General features: G+C 47.8%; 1 protein-coding gene across 9 annotated transcripts in view; it reads right to left on the bottom strand.

The window, feature by feature from the left end:
• The window catches only part of ADAM23 (ADAM metallopeptidase domain 23), an 889,186-nt gene that overhangs the window by 327,516 nt on the left and 545,897 nt on the right, over positions 1-15,773 (bottom strand). The window lies entirely within an intron of this gene.

The raw sequence follows: 15,773 nt of genomic DNA, 5'->3' as shown, positions 1-15,773 counted from the left end.
TTTTTGTCTTTAAGGATATCCAGCCATTGGATCCCTCCAATTCTCTTTCTGAATCCCTTAAAATCTGCCTTTCTGAAATCTAACCTTGACGTCTGAGTCTTCACAGGTCTTCCACCTCTAGTAATCCAAAATTCTAAAATAGCATGGTCGCTACCTCCTAGGGTCCCAGCCACTTTTACCTCCTCAACCATTTCCTCCCTGTTTATAAGGATTAGATCCAAGGTAGCAGTTCCCCTTGTTTTCTCCCTTACCTTTTGGAAGATAAAGTTGTCAGCAAGAGAGGATAAGAATTTCCTTGACCTGTTAGTTTTGCCTGAGAGAGATTCCCAACAAATGTCTGGATAGTTGAAATCTCCCATGACAACTATGTCATATTTTTTGGAGAACTTGGCCATCTGATGCATAAAGAGTTCATCTATATCTTCGGCTTGCACAGGCGGCCTGTAGTAAATGCCTACAATGGTGTCCTTTCCATTGTTCTGTCCTTGTATTCTTACCCAAACAGTTTCCACAGAACTCCCAGTCTCTGAAGCTTCAATCTCTGTGCAGATATACGCGTTTCGAACATACAATGCGACACCCCCTCCTCGTTTATCAAGTCTGTTGCTTGCAAATTAGTTGTATCCGTCTAGTCTTGTATTCCAATCATGTGTATTGTCCCACCAAGTTTCAGTGATTCCAATTACATCATATTTCTGTTCCTGTGTTAGTAGTTCCAATTCTCCTTGTTTGTTGCCCATGCTTTGTGCATTAGTATAGAAACATTTTAGTTTGTGATTGGTTTCTCTTTCTCCAATATTTTTATTAATTAGATTATTTCGTCTTTGTTCTTCCTTTCCACTTCTAATAGCAGAGTTCTCAATAGCATTTGTCAGGTGTATGGCTTTTTCTGGTCTTTTGCTTCCCTTCCCATGTTGTTCTAGTTTAAAGCTCTCCTTACAAGTGTAGCAAGGCGACTTCCAAATACATGCTTTCCAGTCTTCGTAAGGTGCACCCCATCTCTAGCAAGTAGTCCATCGTATAAGTAGTTCACTCCGTGATCCAGAAATCCAAATCGTTGCTGACGGCACCATCGACGTAGCCAGTTGTTCACCTGCAGAATCTTATTCCACCTCCTTGTTCCATGGCCATCCACTGGGAGGATGGAAGAGAAGACCACCTGCGCTCCCAGTTCTTTCACTTTCTTGCCTAAGTCTTCAAAGTCTCTGCAGATGGTTTCCAGGTCGTTTCTTGCGGTGTCATTTGTCCCCACATGTAGTAGCAGGAATGGGTAGTCATCTGTAGGTCTGAAGAGTCCTGATATCCTGTCAGACACATCTTTAATTTTTGCACCTGGAAGACAGCACATTTCTCTTGTAGTTATATCCGGTCTGCAGATAGCGGCCTCTGTTCCTCTCAGCAGGGAATCCCCCATGACCACCACTCTCCGTTTCTTCTTCACAACATTTTTCTTTCTCCATCCAGGAGGACTCTGAGGGCGTACAAGGTTGCTGTTTGTTGGCAAAGTCTTATCCTGATGTATTTCTTCATCGTTTTCCTGCGTGAGAGCCTGGTACTGGTTCCTGAGCAGTATGGGTGCTGACTGCCTCCTGATACTCCTGCTTCTCTGGGTCACATGTCTCCATTCCTCTGTTTCTTCAGGTGCACTTCGAATTTCTTCTCTTTCTGTAACATGAAGAGATAATTGTGCTCTCTCCAAGAACTCTTCACCTTCCTTAATGATCTTCAACGTAGCTAACCTCTCTTCGAGATTTTGCAACTTTTCCTCCAACAGGGACACAAGCTTGCATTTGTGGCATGTGAAGTTTGGCTTTTCCACTGGTAAATCTGTGAACATGTAGCAAGAAATGCAGCTCACCAAATGGCTCCTGGCCTCTTCCATCTTGAGATTTCTTAGAAACGATGAAAGATGAGCCAAATTTATCGGCGCGCGGTTTTTCCAATTTCCTCTTTTCAGCTGCAACGGCCAAAACCCAGTGATCGTTGATCTCGCGGAGACTCTTCACTTATCCCAGAAGGCACTGGGAATATGCAAATGATCTCCTCAAGACTCTTCCCCTGGTTTTCCAATTTCCTCTTTTCAGCTGCAACGGCCAAAACCCAGTGATCGTTGAGCTCGCGGAGACTCTTCACTTATCCCAGAAGGCACTGGGAATATGCAAATGATCTCCTCAAGATTCTTCCCCTGGTTTTCCAATTTCCTCTTTTCAGCTGCAACGGCCAAAACCCAGTGATCGTTGAGCTCGCGGAGACTCTTCACTTATCCCAGAAGGCACTGGGAATATGCAAATGATCTCCTCAAGACTCTTCCCCTGGTTTTCCGATTTCCTCTTTTCAGCTGCAACGGCCAAAACCCAGTGATCGTTCAGCTCGCGGAGACTCTTCACTTATCCCAGAAGGCACTGGGAATATGCAAATGATCTCCTCGAGACTCTTCCCCTGGTTTTCCGATTTCCTCTTTTCAGCTGCAACGGCCAAAACCCAGTGATCGTTCAGCTCGCGGAGACTCTTCACTTATCCCAGAAGGCACTGGGTCGAACAATTATGATGAAGCTAGGACTACTAGCATAGAGGTGGCAGTGCCTAGTGTCCAGGCATAGCCATAGTGTCTCCAAAAATTAGCCCAAGGGGCATGATACCATGGTTGATGAAGGAGAAAGGGTCTCACTCATCACAAGTGCCTCCAATGGGAAATATTTATTAACGTAACATTGTTTTTAGCTTATTGACCATGAGGTACATGGTTCAGAAGCAGGTTTTGAAAACATGTGTAAGAAGAAGAAAAGTGGTTTGTATGGGAAGGGATGGATGTGATCAATTTAAAAAAAAAAACGTGTTGGGTGACTTTAGGTTGGGATACTGTCATCTGGAGGGCTTAAATACTGTTGCGAAATCCAGTTCTTGTTAAATTTTATCAGAGTCAGCCTGTCTGCATTCTCTGTTGTCAACCGTGTGCGTGTATCTGTGATGATTGCCCCAGCGGCACGGAAAACACACTCTGACATCACACTAGCAGCAGGGTAGGCCAGCACCTCCAAGGCATAGAAGGAGAGGTCGGGCCAACTATGCAGCTTGGATACCCAGTAATTAAATGGTACAGAAGCGTCAGGAAGGACGCAGGTATGGTCACTTAGATAGTCGTTGACCATCTTGTTCAACTTCTCTCTCCTTGACATTGCTACTGTTCCAGCTAGTCCTTGGTGATGAGCCGGTTTATTAAAGATAGCCCAGTTTGTGGACATTTTACCACCATCTCTTTTGGACCTGCTTGGTGTATCTCTCCCCATTAATGCATGCTGTTGCACAGAGCTGGTATCTCTGCTAGCAGTGGTGTCTGAGGGTGCTGTTGCCATCAAATGATCGACAACAGCCTTCTTGAAGGATTTCATTGTGAAACCCCTTGGTGACTGCAACAGTAGAGAAGGAAATTTGTCCTTGTACCGTGGGTCTAGAAAGGTGGCCAACCAGTATAGAGTGCTATTGAAAAGGTGGATTACGCGAAGGTCTTGGCACAGACAGTCAGATATGAAGTGTGCCATGTGTGCCAAGCTGCAAAGAGGCAAATGTTCTGTGACCCCTGAAGGAGGAACAATACCCATCCTCTCTTCACACTGACTCTCCTCCTCCACCTCCTCATCTTCAGCCCACCCATGTTGGACAGACATGAAGCTGGGTTTGGGATTCCCCTCTGTAGCATGAGGTGTACCCTCGGTACCACTGAAAAAGAATTCCTCTCCCTCCTCATTTTCATCATCATTTTCATCCCCCAATGTTACCTGATGATATTGGCTGGGCTGGGTAGGATCACCCATTGTGAAATCTTGCTCCATACCCAGCTGCTGGGCACGCAAAGATTCTATTTTTTGATTCTGCAGCGATTTTTTCAGCAGTCATAGCATAGGGATGGTTATGCTCATAATAGCCTGATCACCGCTCACAAGCTTGGTGCAGTACTCAAAGTTATCAAGCACCTCACAAATATCAGCGATCCACACCCACTCGACCGTTATGTGTCTTGGCCGAGTCTCAGTGTGACGGGCATGTTTAAGCTGGAATTCAGAAAGTGACCTCTGCTGATCACTTGCCCTTGCCAACATATGATATGTTGAGTTCCACCGTGCTGGTATGTCGCAAATGAGTCTGTGGTTTGGCAAATTAATTTGCTTTTGAAGCGCTGAAACACCGGCAACAGTGGTTGAGGAGTGGCGGAAATGGGTGCAAATACGGCGCACCTTCTCAAGTAGGTACGGCAAGTCAGGATATGTTTTTATAAATTTCTGGACCACTAGGTTCAGCACGTGAGCCATGCATGGCACGTGTACCAGCTTCCCAAGCTTTAAAGCTGCCATCAGGTTACACCCATTGTTGCAGACAACCAGACCAGGTTAAAGTTGCAGTGGGAAGAGTCACTGATCGGTCTGTTCTTTTATTCCTTGCCACAGCTCTGCTGCAGTGTGTGGTGTTTCACCTAAGCAGATCAGCTTCAGTAGAATGTTTTGCCGCTTTGCCGATGCGCTGCTGCACAGCTCCCAACTTGGGAGTGATGTGGAGGGTAATTCAGCATAGGATGATGAGGAGGAGGAGGAAGAGGGGAGGCTGGACGTATATGATGAGGCAGAGACCCTGATTGAGGTTGGGCCCGCTATTCGTGGCGTGGATAGGATATGTGTTGATGGTCTAGTTGGAGACTTTGTCCCACCCTCCACCAGGTTGAGCCAGGGTGCCTTGACAGAGATGTATCAACCCTGGCCACAAGTACTTGTCTTTGTATCTGTTGTAAGATGGACCTTCCCGGTTATGGTGTTGGTGAGAGCCCGCTTTAGATTGTTTAAGACGTGCTGGTGTAACGCGGTGACGACACACCAGGAAAAATAGTGCCGACTGGGAACCGAGTATCGTGGGGCAGCCACAGTCTAAAGATCATGGAAAGACTGTGCACCCACAAGCCTAAATGGCAACATCTCCACGGCTAGCAACTTGGCAATTTGCGCGTTCAGTATTTGTGCTTGTGGCTTGGTATTTATGCCTTCTTTCATACATCTGGGGCATGGACAATTGGACGCTTTCCTGGGACAAACAAATGGATGAGCTTGTTGTGGCTTGTGTCTGTGCAACTGCAGCTTGTCAGCAAGAGGTATGATGATCACCTGCTTCCAGCCCAGCAGAATAGAAAGAACATATCACAGGCGACATGGCAGTGGTTTGACCCGCAGTTGCAGACACTGATTTGGTACCCTGTTGTTCAGCCCACCGACTAGGGCGCTTGGCTGCCATGTGTTTTCACATACTGGTGGTGCTTTGGTTGCCTTTGCCCTGGCCTCTGCTCAGCTTCCTATGGCAGATGCTACAGATGACAACATTTGGTTCAGAAGGACTATCGGAAAAAAATTTCCAGACAGCAGCTGAATACACCCTTGCCTTGACTTGGGGCACAGAGGGATTGCTCTTGGCAACAGTTGACACAGTTCGCACTCTGCTCAAAGCAGTAGCCTTTGGTGCCTTTGTTGGTGCTACATATCCACCTTCATCCTCTGTGCTGCTGTGCTGGCTATGTGTGCCAACGGCCCAGGTCGAATCAGTGGTCTCATCATCGAACACCTTGTCGTCCATGTCCAGACACCACACAAGACAGGGGTGCTGGCTGCTTGTCAGTTGTGCAGTACTGTGTGTTTGTCCTATTCGCTGTGAATACAGCACCGCAACTGCACAAAAAACCTGCCCTGCAGGGGTAAATCTGACCTAAAAAAAAAGCTGGGAAAATGGTCACTACTCAGTCCCACCCTGACCTTATACTTTCAGCTCTGAAAAGAGCTTTTGGGTTTCACAGAGGATTTCTGGCTGATTTGAATCAAAAAACACAACTCTCCCTAGCAGCTGCTCACATTCTCCCTACACTAGCTGTGTTCTGCATGCAATGTGCAGAAAATGGCGGCGGCAGGGCTTAGTGCCAGGCTATGATGACTCATAGGACGCTGGGCGGCAAGCCAATCATAGTAATGCCATCCACAACCAAGAAGGGTGCAGCATTACTGTGATTGGCAACTGCTGGGCGGAAGAACCGAATAGCGAGGCGAGTAGTGAAATACTCGCTATTTTTCGAGTACCGCGAGTACCGCATTACTCGCCGAGTACCGAGTACCCACGAATATGCTCGCTCATCCCTAGTGTCTATATCTATTCTTTCGTTTGTGTTTTAACCTGTCAGTAGGATCCATTATATGTCCATTTTGCAAGCCGGGGAGAAAATCTCGGCATACAGATGCCATACGATGTCAGACGGATGCTTATGGGTCGCCCTCCCAGGGCTGAGGGGTACTTGGTACCGGGCCGGTATCAGTGGGATGTGTCACAGCAGCGGTGACCCGGATCGTGGCCCTGGGCGCCCAATTAATAGGAAGATGTGAATGGTGGAGTGTAGTTAGACGAATAGTTCGTGACGCCACCTGTGGTGCTCGGCAAGGGAGGTGTTAAGCCGACGCTGCATGCAGATCCGCTGGGACTGATGGTATGGTGCAGCAAAAGATGTAAAGGCTCCCCACAGGTGAAGCTATAGTCCCAGGGCAGTGTAGAGGTGGTTGGCACGGGGATGTAGCAGTGCCGGGAAGGTAGGAAGCAGACAAAACACAGCAGGGTGCAATTTCTGTACCTTTGCTTGATAACTGCAGTCCAGGGTCCTGATTACAGATGGTATTGGAGCAGGCTAGCCTGGAAGCAATTCAGGAATTCTCTCTCAGCAGATGGGCTGTACAGTCTCCTTACTAGCGCTTATTTGCAGGATCTCCAGTACTGAGTTACACTGAAGTTCCTCCTGTCAGATGTTCTCAAGAACCTCACTTGCACGGCAGACAGCTGTAGCCTATCTCGGGGACTCCTCTCTCCTGAGTCCCGGCTCTCTATCCAAGCTGCTGTTGTGCCCTCAAGTCTTAGATGGGAGTAGGGCATTTACAGCCTCCTACTCCTCTGGTGTCTGTTGCAGGATCGTTAGTAGCCGTACAACCGTGGAGACCAGGCTCCAGTTCATGCGCGTTCTCCAGAGATGAGCTCTTCCTCTCAGCTCTATCTCCGCGCTCCTTCCACACGTCTGCACACTTCACCCTCCGCAGACTAACTGACCACTCCTTCCTCTTGGCCCTCAGAGAGCACTCCTCCCCTTAATCCCGGTTCAGAGTTCCCCCTGCTGGCCTGGAGTGGAACTGTGTTGCATGCATAGATTGACTGCGAGAGAGACCCATCATTGCCTCCAAGCCTGGCATTACCCTCCCCTGGAGGAAGGCAAAGCCACTGTGGCGACCATACCACTGGGGGCGCCACATTCCCCCCTAGTGCAAGTCAGCACTCCAGGGCTGAACAAAAACATGAAACATATAAACAGTTAAACAATAATAATTGTACAAGAGTAAAAAAAAAATGAAAAAGTTACAAAAACCAAGAGCTTCAAAATGGTCCTATGATGATAAGTCCAAGCATCAATGTCCATGGTCCATTCCTGGGCAAATGGTGAACTATATACAAGAAAGTTTTTGACCACACAAATCCTGTGGTACAATGTCCATCAAATCTCAAGGAAACTCTTACAGGTTACCTGTAGGCACAAAACTTGAAAAACAGTTTCATATATACACTTACAATTTCAACATTTGCATTTATCTATATACGATATCTGATGGGTGGTATCCCTTGTGTAATGCGGGTAGACCTGCGTAAGACTGGTGTAGTGGGTAATGTAACGGATACGCTACTGGGGGTTCTGCATGGCACAGGGATCCTAGATTGTCTGTGAACTCCTAGACTCACTAGGGGCATAACAGGTTCACCACTGGCAGGGCGAGGGTTCTCTGGCTCCACTGCTGGTGTGGCATTTGCTGCCTGATTTTCCTGATCCTCAAGATTTCCTTGAGTCACGTCTTCCTGTGCTACCAATTGGGGAAATGTCAACACCGGTACCACTATAGCATCATTTACTTTAGTCCAATTCGCAGGGAATTCCCCAAGTATTGTGCTGACCTTCTCTTCTTCCTCTATGGATTGGATGTTATCTGGTTCTTCCACTCTTTCCTTCAGCAGGTCAGGACATAGTTTCAGGTGATCACTTGATATTGCTGCTGAGATTTCTCCTCCATCTTTGCTAATAAGGCATACCTTGGTATTATCAAAGTTTGAGGGCAGAATGGTATAAGGTTCAGCTTCCCATTGATCATCCAATTTGTGCAATCTTCTCTTCCTTTTTAAGACTTGTTCTCCCGGCGACAAAGGAACGGCAGGTGCATTTTGATTGTAAAGCTTTTCCTGCTTTTGTCTTGCCTGGGCTGGACTCTTTTCCACGCATTCTTGAACTCTTCTGTACTGTTGTTGTCTTTCTGTATCCCAGTCAGCATCTGGTGACGTTACTTCGGGCGTAATGACTCCCATGTCCAAATCAATAGGTAGTTTACCAGGTCTTGCACTCATTAAGTAGGCTGGGGTACAGTTGGTGGAATTTACTGGAATATGGTTGTAGAGGTCCACCAGATCTGGCAACTTCTCTGGCCACAGATTCCTCTCCTCCAAGGGCAAAGTATTCAGGAGGTCAATCACTACCTGGTTCATCTTCTCACACATGCCATTGGTCTGTGGGTGATACGGTGTTGTCCGGATCTTTTTACAACCATACAAGTTACAGAATTCTTGGAACACTTCTGCCTCGAAAGCAGGACCCTGATCTGTAAGCACTCTTTCAGGATATCCATGTGGTCTACCGAAGTGCTGTTGGAATGCTCTGGCTGCTGTCCTGGCTGTCTGATCTTTGACAGGCACAACTACCAGGAATCTTGAGTAGTGGTCCACAATGGTAAGAGCATAGATGTAGCCTGACCGGCTTGGAACCAGCTTCACATGGTCCAGGGCTACCAACTCAAGGGGCTGTTTGGTGATGATTGGCTGTAGAGGAGCCCTCTGGCTGTTTCGATCCTTTCTGTGCGGGTTACATTGTCCACACTCCCGGCACCACCTCTCAATGGCTTTCCTCATACCAGCCCAGTTGAACCTCTCCCGGAGCAATGCTTCCAACTTCTTCCATCCGAAGTGTCCAGCTCCATTGTGGTATGTTTCCAGGACCATTGATGCCTCTCTCTTTGGGACTATCACCTGCCAAACTAGCTCATGAGTATGGGCATTGATACTCCTCCGACACAGTTTCCCTTCATAAATGAACAGGCCTCTCTCCTTCCACAACTGCTGGGTTTCTTCTGGAGCATCCGACTCTGGGTGTGAGTCAGCTTGAGCCAGCAGCTCCTTCAACAGGCAGACTGCAAGGTCACCATCTTGCATTTCTGCCCAGTCATGATGGGGCAATGGGTTCAGGGTGACCTCCTTCAAGCCAGACCGTCTGTTTCTCACTCCTTGAGCACGCTGGGCCGCAATTGGCCGGTGGAAGGGAGGTAGCTCTATTTCTTTGAGAGCCTCAGGGTCTTCTCCTGCATCTGGTAGGTTAGGCATTCTGGACAGCGCATCAGCATTGGCATTCTTGTGTCCTGCCCGGTACTTGATAGTAAACTCATAGTTAGATAGCCGAGCTATCCATCGCTGTTCCAGTGCGCCTAGTTTTGCAGTGTCCAAGTGCGTCAACGGGTTGTTGTCCGTGAAGATAGTGAACTTGGCGGAGGCTAGGTAATGTTTGACCCTTTCGGTGACAGCCCAGACTATGGCAAGGAACTTCAGCTTGAAAGAACTGTAGTTGTCAGGGTTCCTTTCAGTGGGGAGCAGCTTCCTGCTGGCATAGGAGATCACTCATTCTTTCCCATTCTGTACCTGCGACAGTACTGCTCCTAGTCCCACATTACCAGCATCAGTGTACAGCACAAAGGGATTGTCATAATCTGGGTAGGCCAAAACTTCATCTCCTGTGAGAGCCATCTTCAATCTGGTGAAGGACATTTCCAACTCTTCAGTCCATTCAAAGGTGGAATTTTTCTGTTTGGTCTTCTTCGACTGCCCCACCAGAAGATTTTGCATAGGGGTGGCTATTTCAGTAAAGCCTTTGATCAATCTTCGGTAATAGCCTACCAGTCCAAGGAATTGCGTACTTCATGAAGGTTGCTGGACTTCGGCCTGTCCCGGATGACTGTGACCTTATCAGGATCTGGTGCCACACCTTCTGAACTGACCATATGACCGAGGTACTGCACCTTGGGCTTCAGGAGGTGGCACTTAGAGGGCTTCACCTTCAGGCCAAAATTGGACAAAGCTTCAAACACTTCAGCCAGGTGTTCCAGATGATCCTCATAGGTTTTGGAGAAAACAATGACATCATCCAGGTACAACAGGACCGTCTCAAAGTTCATGTGTCCCAGGCAGCACTCCATCAGCCGTTGAAATGTTCCTGGGGCTGTGCAGAGCCCAAATGGCATATAATTGAACTCACAGAGACCCATTGGAGTGGTAAATGCTGTCTTCTCCTTGTCTGCCTTTGCCACGGGAACCTGCCAATACCCACTAGTGAGATCCATGGTGGAAAAGTAATCAGCAGTTTTAAGTGCAGCTAATGATTCCTCAATTCTGGGTAGTGGGTAGGCGACTTTATGTGTAATGCTCTTAATTTTCCTGTAATCAACACACATTCTCATGGTACCATCCTTTTTCTTTACAAAAACTATGGGAGCTGCCCAGGGGCTACAACTGTCTCTGATAACCCCAGCTTCCTTCATCTCCCTCAACATACTCTTAGCACATTGGTATTGTGTTGGGGGTATAGGTCTGTACCTCTCTTTTATGGGTGGATGGTCTCCACTGGGGATATGATGTTGAACCCCTTTTACCTGCCCACAATCTAGTGGGTGTTTGCTGAATACCCGCTCATACTCTTGTGTCACTCTGTAAACCCCATTTTTTTGGTAGGAGGGCGTAGAGTCAGTTCCCACCTGCAGTTGCTGGCACCACCACTCTATCTGCTTCACAGAGCCATTACCCTCCACCTGATCAGATGAGATCAAGGGCTCTGCTGCCTGCAAAGAGTTGTTATTGACAGTGAGCAGCTTAGCAACTGTGGCGCACCGAGGTATCATGGCCTCCTCTTCCCCACAATTTAAAAGGCGTACAGGTACTCTCCCCTTTTGTACATCAACCACCCCTCTGGCTGTCAGGACAGTGGGCCTGCTATCAGAGTATACTGGTTCTACCAATGCCTGGAAATCTCTCCCTCTAAGACCTATAGCTGCCTGACACCAAACCAACATTTCACATCTGGGGGGTATGGCAATGGGGAAGGGATCACTCACTCTGACACTGCCAATTTCTCCGCCAGAGAGTTCTACCTGTTGTCTTTGCATCAGGGCTCTGATCTCCTTCTGCAGGACTCGTTGTTCACTGGAATCAGCAGTGTCAGCCACCTGTTGCAGCAAGACAATAACCTCGGACAGACAGTTTTCAATTACATTTGTACCAAGAGTCATCATGGGATTACATTCACGTCGGTCAATATCAACAACTATCAGACCTTGAGACTCTAGCTCTACCCGACCCACTTTAATAGTAATTTCTTTACATCCTATCTGCGGCAAAGACTGACCATTACTGGCAACTACTGTCAGTTCATCAGTTGGGCCACAGGTAAGTTCTGAATCAGCCCCATACCTCTTGTAAAGAATGTACTGCATAGTGGTCACCTGGGAGCCAGTGTCCAGCAAAGCGTTCATGGGGATGCCGTCAATCACCACAGGAAGGATCGGTCTCCCTCCCACATACTTGGCTCGCCAGTTCCTTGGGCCTTGTGGTCCTACTCCGGGGGGTTGGCCCTCTGCCCCAGGGGTTGCTCGTTTAAAGGACAAAATCTTGCAAGATGACCGGCCTTATAGAAGCGACGACAGAAGGGACGTCCGTCCTGGTCATAGCGATCGTTGTTCCTCCCTGGAAGTGGCGGGGCTCTCCTCCACCGGAGCCACGGGACATCCTCTGGACTGGAAGCAAGCTGGATCTTTTCTTTGGAGGACACCTGCAGGGACTGTACGGTTTTGGTAAGTGCAGCCATCCCTTTGGTCAACTCCTGGACCTGAAGACGCAGCTCCTCTGTTGGATCTTTATCCAGAGTCTGTGCATCAGCCTCCACAGGGGTGGAAGGGAATGATGTTGTTTCCTTGTGGTAAGTGATCGCTGGGCGCCTAGGGGGCGCTGGACAGTACCCGTATAGCCCTGTCCTTAAAATCAGCAAAGTCCAGATCAGGGTCTTGCAGGGTTATGATGCGCAACTTTCCTCTGTGGGTACTGGATAGGAGTCCTTCAATGAACTACTCCTTTAACAGTTTATATTCCTCCTTCACACTGTCAGGATCAACTTGCTTAACTGCTCGCAACGCTTACTGCAGGTTGAGAGCATAGTCCCTTATACTGTCCTACGCCTTCTGTTTACAGCCAAAGAACCTCATCTTGATTTCAGCTGCAGGCGAGTGTCAAAGGTGCTTCTCAGCTTGGCCAGGATCTTTGCAACAGTCTCTTTATCATTGTCCTGCCAGGCTTTCACTTCTCTCTGCGCTGCACCTGTTAGCTGTCCAATCAGGATATTCACTTTCTGGTTCTCAGACAGAGGATAGACTTTAAACAAACTGCACAGTCTCTCTTTAAATTCACTCAGAGTATGTGATTCACCCGAGTACTGCGGTAGCCAGGCCGCTCCCGGTATGTAGGGCATAGACAGCGGCATTATGGGGACCGCTGTGGCGGGCGCTCCTCCTTGTGGCGCTGCGGGGTTGGCCGCTGTATTGTCGTGTGGCACGGATATTCTCTTCCCCCCCTAGTTAACGTTAGCCAGGGCCGGGGGTTGTGTGAGCTCACCAGCGGCCGCTTTGCAGGCCCAACGCTCCGGGCTGTAGGCCTCAGCTCCTCCTCTTCTCGCACGGCACTTCACTTCTTCGCGCTCTGTGGCAGGCTCAACCCACGAAGGCCTGCACCTTCTTCTTCCCGCACGCGCCAAGCAGCGCGGCAATGGCGGCAACTGGCGCCAATTTCACACACAGTCTTTTACAGAAACACAGTCTATGGCACACGGGACCCGGGGGTACTGGGCTCCGTAATCCTGTTCGTAGCGCCAAATTGGGTCGCCCTCCCAGGGCTGTGGGGTACTCGGTAGTGGGCCGGTATCAGTGGGATGTGTCACGGCAGCGGTGACCTGGACCGTGGCCCTGGGCGCCCAAGTAATAGGAAGATGTGAATGGTGGAGTGTAGTTAGATGAATAGTTCTTGACGCCACCTGTTGTGCTTGGCAAGGGAGATGTTAAGCCGACGCTGCATGCAGATCCACTGGGACTGATGGTATGGTGCAGGAAAAGATGTAAAAGCTCCCCACAGGTGAAGCTATAGTCCCAGGGCAGTGTAGAGGTGGTTGGCACGGGGATGTAGCAGTGCCGGGAAGGTAGGAAGCAGACAAGGCACAGCGGGGTACAATTTCTGTACCTTTACTTGATAACTGCAGTCCAGGGTCCTGATTACAGATGGTATTGGAGCAGGCTAGCCTGGAAGCAATTCAGGGATTCTCTCTCAGCAGAAGGGCTGTGCAGTCTCCTTACTAGTGCTTATTTGCGGGATCTCCAGTACCGAGTTACACTGAAGTTCCTCCTGTCAGATGTTCTCAAGAACCTCACTTGCACGGCAGACAGCTGTAGCCTATCTCGGGGACTCCTCTCTCCTGAGTCCCGGCTCTCTATCCAAGCTGCTGTTGTGCCCTCAAGTCTTAGATGGGAGTAGGGCATTTACAGCCTCCTACTCCTCTGGTGTCTGTTGCAGGACCGTTAGTATCCGTACAACCGTGGAGACCAGGCTCCAGTTCATGTGCGCTCTCCAGAGATGAGCTCTTCCTCTCAGCTCTATCTCCGCGCTCCTTCCACACGTCTGCACACTTCACCCTCCGCAGACTAACTGACCACTCCTTCCTCTTGGCCCTCAGAGAGTACTCCTCCCCTTATTCCCGGTTCGGAGTTCCCCCTGCTGGCCTGGAGTGGAACTGTGTTGCATGCATAGATTGACTGCGAGAGAGACCCATCATTGCCTCCAAGCCTGGCATTACCCTCCCCTGGAGGAAGGCAAAGCCACTGTGGCAACCAAACCCCTGGGGGCACCACATTTACATGAGCAAAAAACGCAGCAATGCCTTGCCAACGGATGACATACGGATCACTGTTCAGGGAACATTTCTGTGTACTACGACCATAAAATACGGTCCGTATTTTTATACATTGTGTCTGACTCCAGCCTAAGGCTCATTCACATGTCAGCATTTGGTCAGTATTTTGCATCAGTTTTTGTATGCCAAAGCCAGGAATGGAACTTACCGAGAAAAGATATAATTGAAAGACTGACTCCTGCTCTTTGTTTTGGAGACACTCCTGGTTTTGGCATACAAATACTGATGAAATACTGATCAAACATACTGATGTGTGAATGAGGCCTTACAGTGTTTCCAGCACTTTCCACATAGCAAACATCAAAATTGTAACATTGGCATAAGAGTTAATTATGCTTTTAATATATACATGTATTACTAGTAGTCAGCAATCTGTTCTTCTACCTGTGCTGCTATCTGGTCAGTTATTCCATTTGTCTTTTTATTTTTAGGAAATGTCAAACAGAATAAGTGATCATCACTTATCCAACCAGAAGCATGGGGGCCCCATTGATTATTATGTGGTCCATTAAAAGTCTGATTTTAATATCGGGAAAAAAAAGTCCTGGATCTAAAACTTTTTCTTTCTAAAATGAAAAAAAAACACCATAATAACCAATCGGACTAGTCCACTTCTGATTGCAGAGCTGATGCAATGTGTCCCTTATTCCGCACATTCCTAAAGCAGAACAGACACAAAAAGAAAAAGAAACAAGTAAACAGTGTAAAAGAAATATGGTGGCCTGAGTATGCCTGCTTATTTCTAATGCTGCTCTGCTGCACACAGCGGTAATAGAAGACTCTCAGCATGGTGACATTGTGTTGTCTGATTATACAGAAGCCAAACATATCTGATAGGATCTATTCTGTAATCATTCCTCAATGGTATCTTTATTATTGGCTCATTAATTATTGGAGAGAAAACAGCAAATAAAAACTAATAAAAGTGTGAACATAGAACAAACCCTCCATAGCTACAACATATAAAAGCTACAGATTTACATGTGGATTTGGACAATATGAATGGCTGAAAACACAGGCTGTGCATTATATAAACTGCAGGATGCTCTCAACATAGACCTTTATTTCCATTGCTTGCAAATTGAGTAATCAAAATCCCAAATAGGCCTCACTCATACATCTTGTGTCATCATGCACACAAAAAAAGGTATCAATGTCATCAGCGTTTCGGATCCGAGTCACATCAGTTGGGTGACTGAGTCAGTTTTTACCATCAATGTTTCATGAGTTTTTAAATCTATGAAAAAATGAATAAATGGATTACAAAGCTTCTCCTATACATTGCAATGCTACGGTAATCACAGACAGCACATAGACTGTAAGCTGATGTTATCTGTGCGATGTCCCCAATTATCATGGACCCATCGACTTGTATTGACACTTTATATCTGTGGTGCCGATAAAAAACAGACGTCTGTGAGTTTTGCACAGATATACAGACATGTGTACAGTGTTATATAGGAGGTGGGATAATGTCGGAACAGGGGTGGCAGTGGACAAAGTAACTGCAGCCCTGCTAGCAGCCTGAACAGCTATTGTGGTAACATCCACGGCTGAGGTTTTGCGCTCAAGAGCCGCCAACCTACCCTCCCGCTGCTGGATGTACCACTGCTATAGAAATCTGTGA

Source organism: Dendrobates tinctorius, unplaced genomic scaffold (genome assembly GCF_039654945.1).
Source record: "Dendrobates tinctorius isolate UK_male_01 unplaced genomic scaffold, ASM3965494v1 ptg000125l, whole genome shotgun sequence".
NCBI classification, from domain to species: Eukaryota; Metazoa; Chordata; class Amphibia; order Anura; family Dendrobatidae; genus Dendrobates; species Dendrobates tinctorius.
This window is presented reverse-complemented; position numbering and strand designations above follow the sequence as displayed.